General features: G+C 42.9%; 1 long non-coding RNA gene across 1 annotated transcript; it reads right to left on the bottom strand.

Moving 5' to 3' along the window:
• Positions 1 to 975: 975 nt before the first annotated feature.
• LOC147575705 (uncharacterized) lies at positions 976 to 8708 on the bottom strand. Its single transcript, XR_015242669.1, has 2 exons — positions 8014 to 8708; positions 976 to 1191 (listed from the first exon to the last, which is right to left on the bottom strand). It is a non-coding gene; the product is annotated as an uncharacterized LOC147575705 (long non-coding RNA).
• Between the last annotated feature and the right edge of the window lie 1013 nt (positions 8709 to 9721).

Below are 9721 nucleotides of genomic sequence, written 5' to 3'. Positions count from 1 at the left end.
TCCCAAAAATAAATAAACGTTGAAAAAAAAAAAAAAAAATTTAAAAAAAAAAAAAAAAACAGCTGTATCCCTATCACCGTATCCCTATGTAGTTTCCTACAATTGTTTCTTTCCTTACCATCCGTATGCATACACAACATATCTGTAAACCAAGGCGATTTGACTTCTTGTGATTTGGATGTCTTTTATTTCTTTTTCTTGCCTAATTGCTCTGGCTAGGACTTTCAGCACAATGTTGAGTACGACTGCTGAGAGCGGACACCCTTGTCCTATTCCTGATCTTAGAGGGAAAGCTTTGAACATTTCACCCTTGAGTATGAGGGTAGCTGTGGGTCTGTCATATATGACCTTTATTGTGCTAAGGTACATTCTTTCCATACCCAATTTGTTGAGAGCTTTTATTAGGAAAGGATGTTGAATTTTGTCAAGTTCTTTTTCTGTGTCTATTGACGTGAACATGAATCTTTTATCCTATTAAAGTGATGTATCACATTAATTTGCATTGCTTTCCAAGGATAAATTACATTTTATCATGGTGTATAATTCTTTTAATGTGCCGAATTAAGTTTGCTAGTATTTCATTGAAAAGTTTTGCATTTATATTCATCAGGGATATTGGCCTATAGTTTTGTTTTGTTTCGTTTTGCTTTCTTGTAGTATCCTTACCTGGCTTTGGTATCAGGGTACCCTGGCCTCATAAAATAAGTTTGAGAGTATTCCCTCTCCGGTTTTTTGGAAGAGTTTGAGAAAGATTGGTGTTATTCTTTAATGTTTCGTAGAATTCACTGGTGAAACCATCTGTTACTGGGCTTTTCTTTGGTGGGAGATTTTTTGAGAGAGCAAGCAGGAGAGAGGCAGAGGGAGAGAGAGAGAATCCCAAGCAGATTCCACACCCAGCATGGAGCCAGACGCAGGGTTCAATCCCATAACCATGAGATCATGACCTGAGCCAAAATCAAGAGTCAGACACTCAACTGACTGAGCCATCCAGGCGCCCCACCTCTGGTGGGAGACTTTTTTTTTTATTAGATTTAATCTCCTTACTCATTGGTCTGTTCAAATTTTCTATTTCTTCATGAGTCAGTCTTGGTAGGTTGTATGTAGGTTAGTTTCCTAGACTCATATTCCTAGATGTCTCAGAGGGTTCCATGAAGGCTGCTCTTTTATTCCATCTCATTTTGAAATTGATACCTATAGGGACACAAAAAGGGGCACGTAAAACCTATGCTCCCCAGAACCACCACACAAGGCACAGCTGGAGAATAGGACCAACAGCCTGGAAGACTCCTAGGTGCTCCTCCCTGAGGCTGCCCTCTTCCTACAGGTATCTGCTCCCCTGACACTAATAACCATCCCCTTGCCTTGATTGTACCGTCTTTTTAGATGGCTTTAAATTAATCTATTGGTCAGTTAGTCCAGCTTTTCAACTTTCAAAGTTTTTCCAAGTTCTTCTGTGGCTTGTATCTTTGTTCATATTGGGTTTGTGAGATTAATCGGTGCTGATACATACAGCTGGAGTTCATTTATTTTCACTGATGGACAGCATTTCATTGTAAGACTATGCCACAGTTTATTCATTCAATCCATTGTTGACAGACTTTTGGGTTATGTCAAGTTGTTTTTCTGTTGTTTTGTGAACACACTGCTATGACTATTTTTGCACTTGCCTTCTGGTGTTGAGTTTTTTGTTTTGTTTTGTTTTTAACACTGGATGAAAAATATTTATTTTTTGCTTTCAATTTGTTCCATGTCAACTAAGTTTACTTCCCTCTACTTTCTTGCCTTTTCTGGACTGACATTTTTTTTTTCTCATTCTGCTTTTTCCCTTTTGCTAGTTTGAAAATTATATTCTCTATTCTGTTAAGGGTAACTTTAGAAACTTCAAGATGATACTTATGAAAGTAGAATGTCAATCAACACCTTTAGTCTTCTCCTAATTCATATACTATTGTCTTTTGGTGTTTCAATTCTACTCTAAAATGCAGAAGATATTATTGTTTTATTTGTCTCATTTGTGGAAATTACTTACATATATTCCAACTTTTTTGTCCTCTACATTCCTCCTTACACCTCCAGACTTCATCTCCTATCTCTGTCGGTATCATAGACACACTGCACAATTTCACTTAGTGAACACGGCTTAGCAACAAGCACTCTTACATTTTTTGTCTACCTGACAATGTCTTTATTTTGTCTTCATTCTTTGAAGATACTCTTTCTGGTTAAGTAATTCTAGGTTAAACAATTCTTTCAATCCACTGAAAATATTCCACTTTTAGCTTAGCTTCGGTTGTAATTGATGGAGGGTCAGTTATCCGTCTTCTTTCTTTTGCACGTCATTCCCCTCCCCCTCCCCACCACTGGAAACTTTTATGACCTTCTCTCAGCCATTGATGCCTTGCGTGTTCGTTAAGGTGTGCCTAAGTGTGAATTCTTTTCATTTATACATTCAGGGATTCACTAGGAATTCTCAGGGATTATTTCTACAAAGATGGCCCTAGCTCCATTCTCTCTCTTTCTCTTGGAGTTCCAGCCAGACTTATGATAGGCCTTCTCATTTTATTCTCCATTTTTCTTAACTTTCCCTTCATATTTTCTCTTTTTCTCTGTCCTCCACCTTGGATGATTTTTTAATATTTCTTTTGCAATTGACCAATTTTATCTTCTGCTATGTCAGTTGAACCTATCCATTGAGCTTGATAATTCAATTATCTTTTATCTTTTCTAATTTGGTTATTTTTCTAATCTACTTGGTAAGCTTTTCCAACTTTTTAATGACAAAATTATCAAACAAGCAAAACAGCTCGAAATAGTATAATGAACTCCCATATACTGAACACTTAAGATTCAACAGTCTTAATATTTTTGCCATACTTGCTTTATCTATTTATTTTTCTATTGTCTTTCGTTTTTCTGGTGTGTGGTTTTTGTTTCCTGTTATTTTGTTTTTGCCAAGCTATTTGAAATAACCTGCAGATCACTTTACCCCTAACTGTGCCAGCATGACTCTCTTAAGAATTCATGCATTTCCGGGGTGCCTGGGTGGCTCAGTCAGTTAAGTGTCCGACTTCGGCTCAGGTCATGATCTCACGGATTGTGAGTTCGAGCCCTGTGTCAGTTTCTGTGCTGACAGCTCGGAGCCTGGAGTCTGCTTCCGACCCTGTGTCTCCTTCTCTCTCTGCCCCTCCCCCACTTGTGCTCTGTCTCTCTCTGTCTATCAAAAATAAATAAATGTAAAAAAAAACTTAAAAAAAAAAGAATTCATGCATTTCCTTACAGAGCAACGGTATCATTACTATACGTAGGAAAAGTACCAATACTCTCCTAATATATTTACTATCCAGTCCAGATTCAAAGACTCCCAATTATTTCTAAGGTTTCTTATTTTCCCAGTCAGGATCCAAAAAGGGCTCATGTCTTAAATTCTTATTGTGCCTCATTTTATTTTTAATGGCTTTGCTGAAATATAATTGACATACAATGAGCTGCACATATTAAAGAGTAAAGTGTGATAAAACCTGACACATGTATACAAATGTGAAGTCATCAGTACAATCAAGATGTGAACATATCCTACCACCCAAACACTTCCTTGTTTCCCCATGTGCTCATCCCCTCCCTGATCCCCAGTTCCCAGGCAACTACCGTTCTTTTTGTCACTGTAGTTGGATCACATTTTCTATAATTTTATATAAATGGAATCATACGATATGTATTCTTTTTGCCTAACTTCTTTCACTCACAATAATTATTTTAATATTTACCCGTGTAGGGGCGCCTGGGTGGCGCAGTCGGTTAAGCGTCCGACTTCAGCCAGGTCACGATCTCGCGGTCCGGGAGTTCGAGCCCCGCGTCGGGCTCTGGGCTGATGGCTCAGAGCCTGGAGCCTGTTTCCGATTCTGTGTCTCCCTCTCTCTCTGCCCCTCCCCCGTTCATGCTCTGTCTCTCTCTGTCCCAAAAATAAATAAACGTTGAAAAAAAAAAAAATTAAAAAAAAAAAAAAAAAAGATTTACCCGTGTATTGTAGGAATCAATAGTTCATTCCTTTTTATTGCTAAGTAGTATTTATTTCCTTTCTTTATTGATATAATTTACATATAACATGTTCATTTCAGGTGTATAATGTAATTATATGTAATTGTATATACTATGGTCCTTGATGTAATGTCTGTTCAAATTTTTGCCCATTTTTAATTGGGTTGTTTGTCACACCACTGAGATGAAGAGTTATTTGCGTATTCCAGATACAATCTCTCTGTCAGGTATATGTTTTGTAGTATTTTCTCCTGGTGCGTGGCTTGCCTTTTCATTTCCGTTACAGTGTCTTTTGAATTGCATAAGTTTTTGCTTTTCTTGAAGTTCACATTATCAATTGTTCCATGCCTGTTGTGTCATTTCAAGGAAACTTTGCCAAACCCAAAGTCACTAGGATTTTCTGTGTTTTCTTTCAGAAGTTTTAGCTCTTATATTTAGGTCTTTCTTCGTTATGAGTTGATTCCTATATATGGTATGAGATAAGAGTTCAGTTTCATTGTTTTTCAACAAGTGATCCACTTGTTCCAGCATTATTTGATTAAAAGATGATTATTCCTCCATTGAACTGCCTTGTCAACATTGTTTAAAATTAATTAATCATATATGTACGGGTCTCTTGTGGACCCTGTTTTATTACTTTTTGTGTTTAGCTTATCTCCAATGCCACACACATTTCCTGAATTTTAAAATCAGCTTGTCAATTTCAAAAAAAAAAAATTTTTTTTTAGGCCAACTAAGATTTTGAGTAGAATTGCTTTGAATCTGGGGTGCCTTGATGGTTCAGTGGGTTAAGTGTCCAACTCTTGATTTCAGCTCAGGTCATGATCTCACAGTTTGTGGGATCAAGCCCCACATTGGGCTCTGTACTGACTGCAAGGAGACTGCTTGAGATTCTCTCTCTCCCTCTCTCTCTCTGCCCCTCCCTTTCTCATGCTCTCTCTCTCTCTCTCTCTCTCTCTCTCAAAATAAATAAATAAACCTTAAAAAATTGCTTTGAATCCATAAATTGATTTGAGAGAAATTCACACCTTAACAATATTGAGTTACCACAATGTCTCTTTCCACTTACTCAGGTGTCTAATTTCTCTCAGCTATGTTTTCTAGTTTTTGGTGATCAGCTCTTGTCCATCTTTTGTCAAATATATCCTTCCTATTTCATATATTTTTATTTAAGTTTCTTTATTTGAGAAAGAGAACACAAGTGGGGGAGGGGCAGAGAGAGAGAGAATCCCAAGCAGTCTCCGTGCTGCCAGCACAGAGCCCAACACGGGGCTTGAACTCACAAAACCAGTAGACATGACCTGGGCTGGAGCCAAGAGTTGGACACTTAACCGGCTGAGCCCCCCAGGCGCCCCAGTATTTCACATCTTTGATGTTATGTTAAACATATTGTTTATGTAGTTTCAAACTGATTGCTTAATTTATTTTTTGATATTGGTTGTTTATCCTGAAACCTTGTTAAACTTAAAATAGCTTTTTCTATAGATTCCAAAAGATTTTTTTTTAAATAAGTGATTATGATTTCTGAAAATAAACTGTTTTACTTCTTTTCCAATATGGAACCTTTTTTCTTTCTTTTTCTGGCTTTATTGCACTGGCCAGAACTTTTTTCAGGTTTTTTTAAAAATCCTTTTAATGTTTATTTCTGAGAGAGAGAGACACACAGCACGAGCAGGAGAGAGCAGAGAGAGAGAGAGAGAGAGACAGAATCCAAAGCAGGCTTTAAGCTGTCAGCACAGAGCCTAATGCGGGGCTCAAACTTACAGACAGCAAGATCATGACCTGAGCTCGAACTCACAGACTGCAAGATCATGACCTGAGCTGACATCAGACGCTTAACTGACTGAACCACCCAGGCGCCCTGAGCACTGGCCAGAACTTCTGGTAATAGCTATAGTACTAACGGGTAGATGGCGTAATAGCAACTATCTTTTTCCTCCCTGATATGAGAGGGGAGAGGATTTGGTCTGTCACTATTAATTAGGACATTAGCTAGAGGTTTTCTGTAGTTGTTCTTTATCATATTAAGGACATTCCCCTCTTTTCCTAGATGGCGAGAGCTTCCATCATGAATGAATGAATGTTGTTGCATTCACTAACATTTTGTTATGAACTTTGGCGTCTGTGTTCATGAGGGATATCCTCAGTCTGTAGTTCTTTTGTTTTGTTTTTATTCCTATTGTGTGTTTTTCTAGTCTTTGTAACAAGGTAATACTAGTCTCCTAACAGGAATTGTGAAGTATTCCTTTCTCTTGAATTTTATGGGAGAGGTTAGCGTGAGCACACTTTTCAAGTCTTATAATGTTTGGACTTTTCAATTTTGCTGCTGTTGTCTTTTTCTTAGCTCCCAAGGATTAAGTACCAGCAGACGGAATCCAAGCTAAGGCTAATGAGGAAGAAAACAAAAACATTGGGCATCCATCATTTGCAGCCAGGCATGTTTACATGTTTAATCTCTTTTAGTTGCCCTAGGTGTAGAAGTGTGCACGATGACTCCCACATTACAAGTCTGTCAAAAGATGTTAAATAAGTTGCCTAAGATAACACAGCACAGGAATTCAGGTGGGGAGGCAGGTGTCAAAGTCTCCAGAACCTGCAAACTAAAGTGTAGACCTACGAGTCTGAGAAACTGAGATCTGGGAGTGTGAATTTCACATCACTCCAGAGTTGTTTACACTCACAGCTTGCCCATTGAACTAGACTCTGAAATCCACCTGACGCTGCAGCTGCCTGGAGTAGTTTCAAGAATCAATTGACTTAGTGTGACACGTAAGAAAATGGAAATAACATGATAAGTGAACCAACAACAATAATGATATACAATGAGCAGACGAATAAGATGATTGCTGAGTCCAAGGAGAACTCCTAGTGATACCAATCGGCCCCATCCTGTGACTCCTTCAGAAGCACTCAGTCGCCCAAGAGAATGGGCACAGTCCACACGCGAGGGGTGGTGTAAAGACTAGCAAAGAACTGATGGGGGGCGAGGGGTGGGGGGAATCTACGGCCTAACCGCACGATTGCAAAAAGCACAATCAGCCGATACGTAATAAGGCATGATGTTCAGACATTCAAGTAAGAAAGCAAGTGATGTGTGAACGCCTGGAATAATAAGGAAAGAATGAGGCTTTATGAGGACGCAGAACAGGGTCCGCAGCGGTGATGGGAGTACAGAGGTGGGAAAGGAAAGTGCTATCAGGGAGGGGACGATGCCCGAGGGCAGAACAACTGTGAGTGACCACAGGTTCCTGGGAGTAAGCGATTGCTTTGTTCTGTCTAGCACCTACCTACCCGTCTTCTGCCTTCTATAGGGCTCACTGGGCACTCACGACGCACCAGGCACGGCACCTCCCTCTTTCACCACACAGTTCCTCCACACCCGTGTCGACCAAAGTAACGGGTAAAGAAAATGGGGAACACGAGGGGTTCATCTACCAGAAAAAGTGGTGTTGGAAGGAGAAGGCAGATTTTAAGTTCTTTATGCCAAAGACTACTCATCACAGAGATAACAGCGTTCGCTCTCTTAAACTGTATACACTAACGGATTCAGTCATGGAAATGCCCAAGAAAGAACAGGCAAAACATCAAACTTCTGAATAAAATTTCCAGATTGTCCTGGTAATACGGACAATGACGCACTTAAATTCAATTCGGGGGCGTTCGGCAATTTCGCAGTCTTTGCAAGTTAATGCTTATTCACCCCCCTTCTCCAAAACGCTGTCTGTGTCTGTGCTGTCACCTGACCCTTATGACACCACGTGAGATGGACAAGGGGTCATGAGGACACCGAGGCCCAAAGGGGTGAAGTACCTCTCTTGCTCAAGGTTCACGGAAGGAAATAGCAGAGCTGTTCTCCAGACACCTTCCCATCTGCACCCACACACGCTCTGTCTCTGATGTCCGTGTTTATGCCCCACACCCCACACCAGCACCTTCCAGCCCCTTGGTGTCTTAGGCTGTATTTTACTCTTTACGCACCTGCACCGGGGGCTGAGGCAGAGATCCCCATCTCGGCTGCGGCTCCCACTTTCTAGAAGGCAGCAGGTGCACACCACGCTCACTCCTCACACAGGGCACGTTCCTGCGGCCCCGCAGTTCAGGAATGTTCTTTCTCACGGCATTGCTCAGGGCCTCGCGGTGCAGGGAGCTCAGCGCGAGCACCCCGCGGCTGCGGACTCTCCCACAGAGGCTTCCTGGGGAAACGTGATAACCCATCGCGGAAGGACAACCGCATCCAGCCCTCGGACACAGCTGCCCAGACTCCTTCCACAGTCCGCAGCCGCCCTTCCCGGTGAGCGGAACACAGCGCCCTTTGACGTTGCTCGGCGGCCCTTGAGGAATCTTTCAAATTTCCGTTCCAGAAGAAGTCCCAGAGCAGCGTCCACGAGGAACTTAGGTGACATGGACTATTGTTCCCGAAGTAGAACCCGCGTGAGTGCTTCCATCTATACGGCTCAGCACCGGCCCCATGGAACCCCACAGAAATGCCACAACCTTTCGGGCCCGCTAGCCTACGGCCTCGGCTGATAGCTTCGATTCATCCTTCCAGAAAATTCGAGGCTGTCTGCGTTCTGGGCTGGAGCAAGCGCCTGACCACTTTTCTCCTGAGTAGATAAAACACGGAAGGGCTCTTAATTATGCCTCATATTTGGGGGCAGGAAACCCTCACCCATTCAGTTGCTCCCTAAAAATAAGAGGTTTTATGTAAACGGGACCTTTCTGCCAGCCAGTTAACCTCGGATAACCCCAGCCTCACCTGCCCAGGTGGGAGGCCGTAGATGCACCATGAACCAGATCTTTTTACACACTCAGCTCACAACAACGTTCTACGGTCGACGTTTTGCGGCCATTACTCCGTGGAGCTTACAAACTTCCAGCACGTTTCCTACCGTGGCCTCCCCGCAGCTGCTGACAGTAACCTTCTCACTCCAGATGTCAGGCTGTGCGACCCGAGGAAAATCACCTTCCCTTTCTCGGTCTCAAATGGCAAAATTAGAACTAAGAGCTGAGCTCGTTGCTCTCTGAGGTCCCCATGCAGGTTTGGTGCGCTCTATGCTATCACCCCTGTACGCTTCAACCAGAAAACATCAAACACAATTTTTTTAGGAAGAGTCTGTTGAACACATACATTTCCAGGGCTCCCTGCCTGCCTGCGGACCGCAGGTGTGAGAGTCGCGCTTGCCTGTAACAAAAACACCAATGTGCTAACAGTTCACTGGCAAACTGAGACCCCAGCTTCATTTGTGTGGCTCCGTGGTGCCAGCGCCCCTCTCTGGGAAGGTCAAGAGCACAGGGGCAGCCACGTTGAAAGAGAGGACTGCATCCTAGCCCGTTCGTCTTCAAACCTAAACACAGCCGGCCCACTGCCCGGGAAGGTCTCCCTGGGGCCAAGTGACAGAGGGCAGGGGCTGTGCTCCGACGCCCCACCACCACGGCCCCTTCCTGTCCCTCTCCCGGTGTCCTTGAGGACCCCGGGGCTCACCCACTGCTCACACTTGTGGAGCGTGCCTCCCCCTCGCCTCCACTGCAAGACCACGTGTGCTCTTCCGTCTAAACGCATCCTCCGCTCCCTCGTCCTCCAGATGTCCTGGGAACCCCCAGGGCGGGCCCCCACACACCTGCTCTCTTCATGCGCTGCCCATGCTTCCCCTGACTCCTGGTCCCCGTGTGGGGCCCTCGCTCAGCT

The sequence above is a fragment of the Puma concolor genome, chromosome D3 (genome assembly GCF_028749965.1).
Source record: "Puma concolor isolate L17-30 chromosome D3, mPumCon1.1.hap2, whole genome shotgun sequence".
NCBI lineage: Eukaryota > Metazoa > Chordata > Mammalia > Carnivora > Felidae > Puma > Puma concolor.
The sequence above is the reverse complement of the archived record's forward strand: the minus strand, read 5'-3'. Positions and strand labels throughout refer to the sequence as shown.